Genomic DNA, 14,430 nt, shown 5'->3' on the forward strand with positions numbered 1-14,430 from the left:
GAATACAGCTATTAAGTTAAGCCCAGATCCTTATACTAAATGGTTAAAAGTAATCTCACATATTGATAAACTATCAAGTAACTGCATAATTGCCATAGGCCGGGGCCATAGCCTTTATAGAAATAAATATTTTATGCTTTTAGATTTCCTCAGAAAAGTCAGCTTCTGCTGCGTTGAAATATTCCTATATCCTGTGTCCGCCTCCCTCTTTTTTTGGGTGGAGGGGGACTTGAGCTGATCCCCTCCCTGGAATGACTTTTTGCCGGTTGTCGAATGTCTGCTGCTTATTTCATGCTATGATTGGATGTTTTGTGGCGCCAGAAGACCAGATACAGCCCACTTCAGAAGAATGGCAGCCCAGAAGCCAGTTAGATTAAAATACTGCCAGGGCGCTGAGCCTTCATTGAGGAAATCTGAACCTCTGATGTCCAGATTAAGAGGTTGTGGGTGTCAGTTATTTAGGAGCTTGTGTTTAATGCATATTCTTCTTCTACTGTTTTAGAGTTGTGGCTGCCCGATATAATGCTCCCAGTCCGAAATATTGGTATGTTATGTTAGAGCGACTTGTTTTTTGTTTCAATATAAAGAGCAGCTTTTTATGTATTTTCAACCTTTTTGACTAGTACTTTATAGTGAGTGCGTGCGTGTATTTAATTGATGATCGTTTGATATTCTTTAGTGCTTTTTTGTGTTAGATCGTACTAGACTGTGTATTCCCTTTTAAGGGAATGAATGCAGGTTACCGTTACCGTTTACTTTAGCAATTTAATACTTTCGTTATGGTTTTGTTATTTTATTTCTTTTGTTTTTTTTTTTTTTTTCTGTTGCGAATTTGGGACCCAGGAGTGTCAGCAGACGAGAAGAGAGAAATAGGCCAACAGAGAAACTGCGGCTTAAAAAGTGATTGCTGTTTACAATTGCTGACTGGCTGTTTGCTATCCACCTTGCCTGTCCACTATTGATTTATTAAGCTGTTTATTCTTTTCTTTTGCCCAGGTTCTCAGTTTTGGTTCCTCACAAGCAGCCCGGTGGTCACTGAGTTTGCTCATCACACGCTGTGCGAATGCGCGGTGCGCTGAGAGGGTGACGCTGGGATTGCCATATACGTATTGCCCTGTGGGCCTTGGCGTCTGCCTGTTTGCATTGTGTGCATCTTTGTTTTTCTCTGTTAGCGTTTAGCTTTGCAGTAGTGATTGACCTGTGGAGCTGCAATGCGTGTGAGAACACTTTTGACTAGCCCCTGCACTTCTGTCTTCTCTTTCTGCAAGGTATACCATAGTGGCCCATTCTGATAGTTGGTTTTTACTATTTTTAGTTGTTTCTTTTTTATTTTGATTTTGTGTCATGTGGCGTATTTATTTGCATCCAACAGATTTGCGTGATGCTGATGTTTTAATACTTTTGAACATGCTCTGAATTAAAATGTGCCTGTTTATTCAAAGTCACACCTCATGGCCCCTGTCGCCCTGGTTACTGCTGACACTATTGGAGGTGCACCCCTTCCCACCACAGTTAAACTCGCACTACACATCACATGTAATGGACACTTTGAAATTTACATTAAAATCTAACATTAAGTTGTTCATGTGCCCCCTATTATAACTGTCTCAAACCCAACATTTGAGCCTTTCTTGTGCTTCAGGAGCTTCATTCCCTTTGAAAATTTGAAATATTGGCTGAAATTGACAGATAATTAGCACTAATAATTTACCATGATGAGAGCATTTTAAGAAGAATTGAATAAACCAGCAGATATACAAATCAAAAAAAGACACTCTTATCGCCCCCTTATTTATTTTTGATAGCACTATATACAGATGTAAACTCCACAAAAAACAATAACACGATGCTGATAAATCCTCATAAGCATCCAGCTAAAATCGTACAGTTACAGTGCGACTTTAAAAAGCTAGAATATTATTGCCCACGCCGAATGGGGCGCAGCTGGCTTCTAGAGGTGAGTATGATATCTCCTCCCTAGCGTTAGCGGTGGCCCATATGTGCCGCGTCATACGAACGGAACACGATCACGCCCATGGATTTAGATATTGGCTAAACCATTCTCAAATGCAGTTTGACCAATAAACATGCCAGATATTGTTTATTACTTATCAATACAAATCAGTTCGACGACGGACTGCCAGATCGAGAGGAGGGTGAACTGGTCTACAGCTAGTCGGATATTCCCCCCAATCCTGGTGCCGTGACCCGACGCAACCCCAAAACTGCCCCCACATTTCAGATGTTCTCCCTAATCAAACACACCTCAACGGATTCAAATCTCATCAGGCGCATTAGTGAAGACTCCCAGCCAACCCCCGACCAGGATTAGGAACCACTGCATCTACTGGAACATCAAAAGCGCCCCCCCACCAACCAGCCACCGAATGCAAATATGCTGCATGTGCTTTGTTTGCCCCTTCATTTGACTTGATGCCCATCGCCATGCTCCGCGCTGATCAAAAAAGACACCACAGTAGGTGTGAGAGCGCGTTCGGAAGCCATAGCCGATGCCGTCTGCAGTCTAGCTCTCTACAGCTCTCATGAAATGTCACACAATGGTTAGACTGCAACAGCTAGCCAAACAGGCCAAAACCTGAGATAATTTTGAGGGCCCCAGCCTATATAAAATCCTGCGCCCCTTTTCGAGACCAATGTCCCGTAATGAACGAGCACCTATAGCCCACCCTATATCTGAGCTTAGCCCAGAAGACAATCCATGTTATGCTGTCAAAATACATGGATGATATATATATAATATACCCTATATACTCATAAACACATACATACACACATCTGCCTAGAGGCCATTCCATAATAATCTACAGGTAAATTAATTTTTTTTTTTATTCAAATGTTATAATTTAATTCAGGTTTAATATCTTGTACTTATTTTTAGAATTACAAGATGCTTTGGTTTTTGTGTAGGTGGGTACAAGATGCTTACAGCCTGTCAATAACTAATATAATAATTTGTGTAAAAAGTATCTATAAATAGCTTCAAAATCATCATTTTTGTATTCTTCGTTTGTCCGAAAGACAGTGAGATTTTTCCCATCACAATCATGTATCCATGTATGAACAATTCAAAATTCATTTATATATGTCTTTTACCTTTTTGTAATATTTACATATAAATAGTCCATTTGTACTTTTTAAAAAGCCGCTTAAAAGTAAATCTAATTGTACTTAAGTTCTACAAACATTAAACTTGCTTTAAAAATAATCTTTTGTGTCTTATTATAAAGAGTGTCCATCAATCTTGGCAACTCTGCCTTAGACGCTACAATATTTTGCCTTTCAATAGGTGAACTGAACATTGGAAATTATCTCCCTACAGCCTACTGTAAGATACAGGGGGAAATGCCATGACCACTTTTCCTCACTGATAAGATCTGAAGCCACTGAAAAAGTCTGATGTGCCTCTTTCTGAGAAAAATATTTTATCTCCAGTTCAAAATGTTGGAATGGAGAGGGACTGTTTGTCTCTAATGAACAAAGATACGAAGGATCTTCCTTTATTGAGTCTTATTGTTCATACTCGTACACATTGACCTAATTTAGTCCAATACAGGATGTTTGGTGCCAAAAAGTACCACAGAAACATCTGTTAGTTACATCCTGAATTATTTAAAAGTTAATGTGTTCACTTAAATTACTGCCGAAAGCAAATTCCAGAATACTGGAACTGTACTAAGTGTATTTTATTGTGCTTAACTTCATAGATAATGCCCAAAATGTATCTCCCCATTATAGAACATTCAACCATATAGTATAGTTATATACTAGTACTATATATATTGCGCTAATATTTGCGTTCCAAAAAAATGCTATAAATCCATTTGGATTCATTTGATAGTAAATTTGTTTTTCTTTACAAAAAACACGGAAATAACATTGAAAAAATACAAAAAAACAGCATTATAGAATTTTTTTCTAAATGCTTCTATTATAAAAAAAATATTTTGGTTTTCCAAAAAGCAATAAATCCAAAGAAAGCTTTTTTTTTTTTTTTTTAGAAAAAAATGTCCCAAATCCATTGAATGATTCAATATGAACAGTCTTATTTTATCATATTGGAAACTGAGTAGTTGCAAATCACCTTTATGCACAGGTCTATCTGAACTACTTGGCCACATACTAATTATAGAATAAGAATATCATAATCAAGACTTTATATACAGGCACCTGCCGGGACTTAATAAGTACATTCATCGACAATCACGCTGCTCACAAAAATGAATTCAACAGCGTCATCTTGTTAATGCGGGGGGCTATAAATATAATTACAGCCCAATAAAATAATAAATGTCATAATGCCCCCAAGAACATGAAAAAAACATCACATAAGACCACAGCAAATTCCAAAAATTTACATTTCACTTACATGTCACAACTTCCAAAAGTGCCAGTTCATCTTCTTTACCATGCTTACCTTCATGCTACGCTACCTACATTAAAGTATAGGGAAACCGTACTTTCTTACGATCGTTAAAAAAAAGTACGTTACACTATAGTAGGTGTATCATGACAGATACGGGTAGCTATGAAGGGGAACAGCTCACGCGACGTACTTTACATGCCGCCATATTGTGGGGGAAAAACAATGTCACGTGGAATACGCTATCATACACCAGCGAAAAATTTAAAGAGAACCATTCCACTGCACCTGCTGCACACAACTGCCAAGACCATGTTTTTAGTTCTGCAACTTTCTGCCTTCACTCCTTACTGCGTTTTTTACGTCGTTCGGAGCTCCACCAATTCCAGGAGGGCATTTACGGAATTTCTCAAATAAGCGTAAGTATACATCAGTTTATTAGATTAAGAAAATTTACCCTACCTCATCTTTTTTCGAAAAAACACAACAAACCTTAGTGAAACGATGACAGATGTTGATTTTTGGTGTGCATGCGAAAAAACAAAGTTAATGTTATTTGGCTTTTAAATTGAAATTTATTTTAAGCTTTTAGCCCAAGTAATCGGACATATAGCTCTTTTTCGATTACCAAGTTAGTGCATAATAAAATGAACGTAAATTATAACAAGCTTGATGCAATCTTAATTATTAATTTTTTGCTCAAAACTTGGATTTTGATTCTATTAATATTTTAATAATTTTCCTCCTATAATTCTAGGAGAAAATTTCAATTGACACTTTTAGAGGCCCACCCTTCTCCCATCTGATTGCTACTTCGTTATTCTTTTTTTTTTTTTTTTTTAGTCTTCATTATTTCAATAATATATATAAATATATCCACACCATACATATATTCAAATACATCATGCATAAGAAATGGAATCGTCCATCATCATATAAAAATACAGAGATAACTATATTTATACATAAGCCAACAACAAGGAAAACAAGTATCTTGCTAATTAAAGTTGCTGTATATCTCAAAATAAAAACTATCATGAATTGTGTTACAGGATTGTGGAGCGCCTACAATCTACTGCACCCTGAATGATGCTGATGCCAATTCTTCAGACCTGCTATTTTGAAGATGAGCACCTGGACCTCCGCACCGCAAACTCTGACCTTTTCCCAGCAGTCCATCCAACCTTGATTGCTGCAGTGAAACCTGATGCGGACCATGGCTAAGGAGCAAAAGGACGATGTTGATGCGTGCTGGTGTTCCTTTACTTGGCTGGGCCCATGCGCCCATAACCATACAGTGGCCGTATGAGTGTCACTCACCTTTAAACATCACGAAAAGCTCTACTGCTGCCCACGAACATACAGAGGAGCCCCTGCACGTCCAGGAAGCATTCTCGTGCAATGGAACATCGTAGAGAGGCCGCATTCGGGTCGATGCTGAACAAAACGCGCTGAGTATTATCCATTTTTCTTCAAGGCACTGGAAGTCCAGCCACCTGTTTCTGACTGCCCAGATGTCATTGCATGCGGCAAGGGTAATCTGCCTCCACAACCTCTGTCTTAGTAATTGACGGGAAATAGTGAAGCCAGAAGTTGCAATGGAGTGGAATGACGCCATCGAGACCCACCTGAACCCCGATGCCAACACAGAGCACAAGTGCGGCCATAGCCGATGAGAGCCAGAGGAGCACGACTGCGGGACAAATTATAGCGCCGCCGAGCTGGGTGCTCTGTTGACTGTCTAGGCGTGCCTGTGATAGCGTACAGTGCCAGTAGTAGTAGTACGTTAGAAGAGGATGTAATGCGCATATCTGTGTATGCCATCCCTCTGTCTTACAAGATCAACTAGCCGCCTGGACAAAGCCTCTCCATCACCAAGGGGGACTCCTGTCGGGCCTCCTCGCGGCATGCCACATGGGTAAACTGGGGATATTGCAGACCCAGGCTTAATGCGACAAGGGGATTCTGCGTGAGCCTACAGTGCGTCCCCTAGAGGGTGCACACCCACCAAACCACTGGCACACTGCTATAGGGCTGCCTGTGTGAATTTAGTATTACCAAAATCTTTAAACATTCTAACTACATATCACATACTTGAGCCCTTAAACTCACAAATTATTTACTAAATTCAAATTCCAAATCCAAAATCGACCCAAGGCTTTGTAAAGGTCCTCATCTTCTCACATAGACTTTGAAAGAACATATATTGAGTTTTGGGTGTTATTTACAGCGCTATGCTCTACCAAAAAGTGACATGCTCAGCTATCAAAGTCCCCTTTGATCCCCCCCCCCCTTTTTTTAAGAAACCTGTAAAATATACCTTACTGAAGCTGCTGCAAGTAATGGCTTTCCTCATCATGACACTATAATAAAAATGTTTTTAATACTTTTTCCATTTGGGTTCGGCCTTAAGCTCTTTCTATTATACTAACTTTATGCCAACAAAATTATGTAGATTTTGTTTTAAGCTTTGTATATCATGTATCCATGTTAAAAGTTAAATACACCAAAAATAAAACAAATTACATTTTAACCAGGCTGCTCGGATGTGTCAGTGGGCATTATCCTCTACACGTGCGGCCACTTGCCTTTCAAAAAAACCGCATCTGGAATCTCTACAAATACACATAGAAAACACTTAAAAAAATATGTAATTACTCAATGCCACATATTAATCACTTACCAACTTGACAATCTAGCTACTGCAAATCCCTGGGAATTAAGTGTTTTGTAATACAAACTGGCAAACACAGCATTACAAAAGGTTAATAACAAATACTGATGCACAAGAGAGGTGTGTATCATTGATTCCTTTTATTATTTTTGCAATTATTTCTAACATGCTGAAGACAATCTTTCCTCTCTCCCTCACTTTTTGTCTCACTTTACTCTCTGCTCTCGACTTCCAGAGTATCTTCTTCTTCTTCTCTTTACTACTGAAGCCTCATGCCCTTCTAGTCTCTTCTCATGCTCTCGTCGTCTCATATGTAGTTTCTTTAATCCTCCTCTTCCTCCAATCTATCTCCATCGCCTCTCCATCACCTTTCGATGGGCATCTCTTTCTACTTTTCAGCCTCCCTCTCCTCCATCTACTCGATCAGCTCCTCAACAATCTTTTTCACTTATTCCTCCCTACTCTTTCACGTTCTGACCTCAGAACTGGTTCTAGGTGATGACTACAATAATATAAAAAAATAGTCACTTTCTATTTTTGTTTAAGTTTTCTCCTATTTGTTTTTTATCTGAAGAGCGACATTTTGCCTCTAGAACCGCTGCTCTATGATAAAAACTGCCCAACTAAATGCACAGAAATCAAGCATCACAGGAATGCAGTAAGAGCTTGAGTTAGAAATTTTAACATAAAACACTACAACTAACTTACCATTGAATCTACACTAGACATAAAATTAAATATACCTTTGTTTGTATAACGTAACGTCCTACTCAAAACCTTTCAATTGAGCGTTTTCTCTTTCCAGATGAAGAGGGCTTAATTAGGCCACTCTCCACGTGTTATTTAAGCAGCCAAGGCGCTTCGTGTTATCAGTCCCTGCCCAAAATCAAACACAGACGTGATGAACCATGGTCAGTCTATTGAATTGTACTCAAGTGTAAAGCTTGATTGAGGTACCTTGTTAACAGTTGTTACACGCAGCCTTGCCTATGTAATCCAAAAAATATTGCATAATATCAACACTAGGTAAAGCGAGAAATAAAAAACGTGTTGTAGGTTACTCCGTAGTTTTTGTAACCATCTCATTAAACTGCTAACACAACGAACGTCTTTGTTTAAAGGAAAACAGTGTTAGCTAGATGATTTACATTAGCTTGGGACCTAATCCGTAATAATAAGTGATAAAACTTATATTTTTTCTGAATTGGCTGGAAAGGGGACACCCTCAATTTACATTTTTAAACTTTTAACAAGGCAATCGTTTTAGTTATATGATGTTAAACAAATACAATTTTAACCACCAAAAAAAAAACACAAAAATTGTTTTATAAAGAACTTACACTTGAATAGAGACACGTCTCTCGCGCTTTCCGCCATTTTCAAATATAACGACGACGGAGACTCCTCCCACGTGGCATCATGGGATAGTAAAGTGTCGCCTCATCGTATATGTCCAGACTTTCGGAATCCGCATCGACCGGAAGTAGTTAGGTCATACCGTGTTGTACTTTTGCCTACTGTTTTTCGAATAGTTCTATGATTTTGCGAGACATAATACTCTGCAGCTCGCGCACTGGTATTTTTCGCTGCATCACTATATAGTAGGGAAGTATTCGATTTCGGACGCAAGCCCGGGGTCTATTCAAAAGCACCTCCATTACCTGTACTAGAGTGGTGGAAATGGTCGCGCTGGTGATTGGTTGTTACTGTTTACAGTGCGGGGAATGGTGCCACTGTGATTGGTTGTTTACGGTTTACAGTGCGGGGAATGGTGCAGCTGTGATTGGTTGTTACCGTTTACAGTGCGGGGAATGGTGCGCTGTGATTGGTTGTTACCGTTTACAGTGCAGGGGAATGGTGCGCTTTGATTGGTTGTACTGTTACAATGCGGGGAAATGCGCTTTGATTGGTTGTGTACTGGTTACAAGCCGGTAATGTTTACAGTGCACCGTGTTATTAGTTGGACAGTGCTGTGAATGGTGCGTATGTGATTGGTTGAGCGGATATATCGTGTCTCTGCAAAAAAGGGAGACTGGCGTTTGTCCCGTTTGGAAATAAAGGGACAAAACATGATCTAATAACTCTTGAACATTGCATTTTTTTGTGCAAAATGAAAATTGACAATGGGTCCCACTTTATATTAAGTGTGCCTAATATCTGTGTACTTACATAGTAACTAGGTGTGTACATAGTAGGCTGTATTCAAGTCCAGCTTTGTCGAGTCCAAGACAAGTCCAAGACCAGGACTAGTCAAGACCGAGTCAAGACTGAGTCCAAAGAGGTTCAAGTCCAAGTCAAGTCCGAGTCCAAAAGTTTAGAGTCCAAAGTCAAGACCGAGTCCAAATGAGAGAAAAAAAAAGGATCCTCAGACCACATACTTAACAGCATATCTCCTATTCTAAGAAAAGTAATTTTACACTATTATTTGTAATGATCAAAAAGCATGTGCAAAGTAACAACTCTGTAAGACAGGGCGGTCTCCAAACTGGATCCTGGAGGGCAATCAATGCCCTGCCAGAGTTTAGCTCCAACTGGCCTTAACACTATCTGGAAGTTTCTAGTGTGTCTAGTAAGAGCTTGATTAGCTAGGTTCAAGTGTGTTTTAATTAGGGTTGTGAGCTAAACTTAAGGGCACCAGCACTCTAGGACCGAGTTAGGGAGCTGTAGGGTCAAAAATTATTTTTTATGTACTTTTATTTACATTTGATTTACTTTATAATGCTGCTGTTTACAAAAATTAAAATGACTGATGCCTTGCGCGCAGCACACACACATGCAAAGCTCGGGATATGACGCATGCTCGCGGTTAATGTTAGCAGAAGAGATATGTTTGTGCTCTACTGGGCATGCACACATACATACACAGCATACTTTGTCACACTGTGCAACATTAATTAGTAATTTCATTATTGTAAATGGTAAGTTTAATGCTGGCGTAGGTGTAGACGTTAATACGCCTAATAAACACAATCTAACAGGTAGAAAATTAACATTAGAAACATCTAAACTTTTCAGAACGCAGCAAGGCCCGCTGGTCATGTGACAAGAATCAACCAATCAGCTTCATCCGTTTTCCCCTAACAAAATTGAAAATTAAGCCAAGATGGAGAAACAGCTGATCATAGCTGTATAAGGATAGCCATTTTTAAAATGACTTTATTAGCAGAGCTACTGCAAGGGATTTTTAGTGCTGGAAATACCATTTATTCTTTGCTGAAACTTCTGCGTCTTCATGGAGAGCAGGGTCATGGTTGCTTAGCAACGGCAGATGCCACGGGGAGCGCAAGCATAGAGAAAAAAGGAGAAGGTGAAAAGGAGGAAAGCGGCGCGCCTAGCGTTTTCCACACATTTTTCAGGTGCGACATGCAAATGTGGTTTTGTTTGATAGGAGAAAACAAACACATTTTGCTGGATTTGTTTGAGACCAGCGAGAACATTTGCTGAGTCCAATGACCAAGTCCGAAAACACATAGTCCGAGTGCAAAACACCAATGAGTCTGAGACAAGTCCGAGACGATAGAAAAATGTCTCTCGAGTCCGGACTCGTACCACAGCCCTAGTACATAGTATGCAACCACAGTTGTAAGTACACCCATTGGTACATAGTATCTTACAGCTCTAATGGTCTAATGTAACAACCCTCAGAATCATATGTGTAAAGACAAATGTGTAACAGGACATTGGTAACAACACTTTTTGGTAATTAAAGTATAATGTATAACAGGTCTAACAGCACTTTTTGATAAACAAAATGTTACCCTTTATCATATGATAAAATATTAGATTTATCATGTAATTACTCTGATGTTACACAGCCAGCAGCGGCCAGTAAGTTAGGCTTTACACAGAAATTATGGTTGGTGTCCAGAATGTTACACTTTATATTAAGTGGACAGTTCCTGAGGAGTTACCATGTAAGTTCACTGGTATTACAGTGGTGCTCCAACTCCTCCCACTTTACATATCCCCTAAACCTACCCAGGCTCCACCCACTGGATCCCATTTTCACACCCCTAAACCTACTCATCTCCATCCCGGGATCCCATCTCCACCCCTAAACCTACCCATCTCCACCCCGGGATCCCATTTCCACCCCTAAACCTACTCATCTCCACCCCCTGGATCCCATATCCACCCCTGAACCTACCCATCTCCACCCCCCTGGATCCCATATCTGCCCCTAAACCTACCATCTCCACCCCCTGGATCCCATCTCCACCCCTGAACCTACCCATCTCCACCCCCTGGATCCCATATTCTGCCCCCTAAACCTACCCATCTCCACCCCCCTGGATCCCATATCTGCCCCTAAACCTACCCATCTCCACCCCCTGGATCCCATATCTGCCCCTAAACGTACTTCTGCCCCCCCCTCCAACCCCAATATTTAAATATAAAAATGGCTGAAATAAAAATACTACAAAAAACACAGAATTATATTTTTAAATGTACATCTAAAATTACCAGTAGGTGGCGGCCAAACCACTGTCCTAATAAGTGAGTCATTTATTCAATCGATTTTTTCAAAACCGACTGATTCATTTTAGGAACAAAGTAAGAAACAGTTTTATGAATGGATCAGTGAATCATTAAAATCTCACGATTTGTTCAAAAAACGCAACTTCATTCAGCAAGGAAACACTGCTGTGTGTTGTTGCTGCAGAGACGCTTAACATGGCTTTGTTTTGAACCAATTTTCTTTAGTGAAATAGAGCAAAAAAGACAATATTGTCTCTACAATTTAAATAACTTACTATTTATTTTTTGTTTATTGAATTGTTGCCCTGACACGAAGAAAAAAGTCTGCGACCATGCTGACCAAACCGTTCATATGATGCTCTAAATGCGCGTGCCCTGGGAAGACATGGCAGAAAAAAAAAAAACATTGTCCATCAACATCAACCATCACAAATTTTTGTTGATATACATCTAATGCACATCCCTTAAAGCTCTCCTTGGCATTTTTTAGCCTTGCATAAAATTTACATGAACTTCCTCAAAATCCTCCCTGCATTCCTCCTTATTTGGAAGTCTTCTTACATTCATACACAGACAGAGTACATGACCTTTATTACACTTAACACAGAGTATCAAAAGTGAAGTGGAAGAAGTGCAGGGGATATAAGTAAAACATGAAAATGCTCATATCTATTTAAGCCCACAAAAATATGTATTTAAGTATACATTGTCTCAGCCACACAAGTCACACTCGTATACAGATATAATAAAATTGGTGCGGCTAGATAGAGATTCCGTCTCACAAGTTTATTGTAAGATGCAGCCCCTTTCTTTCCACCGTCTCAGAAAACAAAGCATATAGCAATTTAAACCACAAACAACACTTACAGATTTTGGGAACAGAATGTGTGATTAAACATGCATCTGAAACTTCTATCATTTCAGAGCAGGAGCTTTAAGTTTCAATGATTCTAAGTAGGGGTTGTAACGATTCACTCTTTTATAGATGCATCGATTACAAACCCTGACGATGTCGGACAGTAATCGATTTAAAACGCAAAGAATTGAATGAATCGCGATTTCTATAGTGATTCAATGCTTTCAAAATATATACACATTTAATTACTACAAGCACAAATTAATGGAGACCTTGAACATTGGTCATGCCTCACACCTCTCCTTCACGCGCTCCACTATTTACCGCCCAAGACTGTCACAGGATTTCGCTCATATAGAGAAATTTAAAAACAGAATCCCAAGAAGCAAAAATAATATGTTGTGGCTTTCAGATATTAAAAATAAAATTATATTATAATTATTTTTATTTTTTAATTATTATTTATTTTTTTTGGATGGAAATAAAATAATCAGCAGTTGTTGATAAAATATAAAAGATAAATATAACAATGTATTAATAAAAAGGTAACATTTAATCATAACTGCTTTAAAGCAGTAAAACACACTGCTTTATTTTCACTATGATGCACGTTTTATTTACAAGAAAATGATGGATTAAAAAACAATATAACATTGTCAAACCCTGAAACTGTGCAGCGTGTAGTGTTTAGCAGCATTAAAAATATACAACTTTATTGAAATAGTGAAAGGGATATATACTCATGAAAGTGTGCTCCTTTAATCACAGAGACTGTCAATAAAAAAGTGGATGTGGGATCGCCACCATGCACACCCTGCAGGCTAATAAAGAATAATTCTCATTTTAAAGGGCGGAAAGTTGAGTCTTGCAAAATGTTATTCCTACTGATAGCATGTTATTATTACTATGTAACTTTATCATGATAATATTATAGATTATCAATATATAATTTTTTAGGACCCCCTCCCTGAGGGCCCATGTTATCTACTTAGTGCCACTATTACCCCCTGTCCGACGCCCCTACCGTTTACAATGAAACAAAATATTATATCAATTGCCTCTTTTTATTTGGATTTTAACATATAGATAAATTGAATAAAGACCAAAGATAACCTGTTAGATTTACCCAAGACAAATTATATTTTTTTGTTTAACCACTAAAGAGATATCAGAGCCAGCGGCAAATGTCAGGAGGACTAGCCCGAGTCGGGACCTGCTCTCGGCGGATACATGAGCACTGAGCTCCTGCTGATTGCGTGAGCTGATCGTCTCCGAAATCGGCGAAACACAGTTTTAAATAGGTGCTGTATTTCTAATTTAACTGCAGATTTGAGCTTTAAACAACTACATTCTCACCTGAAATACTTTTAAAACTACATTTCATGATACAATAACAGTAATATTTTGAAAATTATCCGAATTAATGGTGGTTGAAATCACAATGCTGCGTGAACTCAACCAATCATCTTTAGCGCCCAAGTCTAAGTACTACCTCGCCAGCAGGGACTTTCTGAGGGGCATTTTTTACCCGGAACTTTATTTAGATCCTGGTTCTTGTGGTGGAAACCCATGGAGTACCAGCCCAAAGTCCCTAGTTCCTGGGTAAAGTTCCAGTGGTGGAAACGCAGCTTTAGATCATCCTTTGATAATCGTTTATCAACGTCCCATTGTCTCATTTGAAATCTAAAGGTGATAGAGCCTTTTCTGTATTAGCCCCTAAGCTGTGGAATTTGTTACCTCAATCTGTTTGATTATCATCATCTTTATCTGCATTTGGGCCTATTGATAAGTGTTGGATATGTTGGTCTTAGTGAGTTAAATTCTCATTCCTGTTTTTTATTTGGTTTTATTGGTTAAGCTGTTGATTTTAAATTTTAAACTGTATTTTTATTATTGTATTGTGTTACTGTGAAGCTCCTTGGTCAGCATTAATGTTGTTTAAATGTGCTATATAAATAAAAATTTCTCATGTTTGGAAAGATGTTTTGTTTTTTCAAATGCACGTTCTAAACACTCGCCGTGCTTTCAGATGAAGCAGCA

This window comes from Cyprinus carpio, unplaced genomic scaffold (genome assembly GCF_018340385.1).
Source record: "Cyprinus carpio isolate SPL01 unplaced genomic scaffold, ASM1834038v1 S000006675, whole genome shotgun sequence".
Classification (NCBI taxonomy): Eukaryota; Metazoa; Chordata; class Actinopteri; order Cypriniformes; family Cyprinidae; genus Cyprinus; species Cyprinus carpio.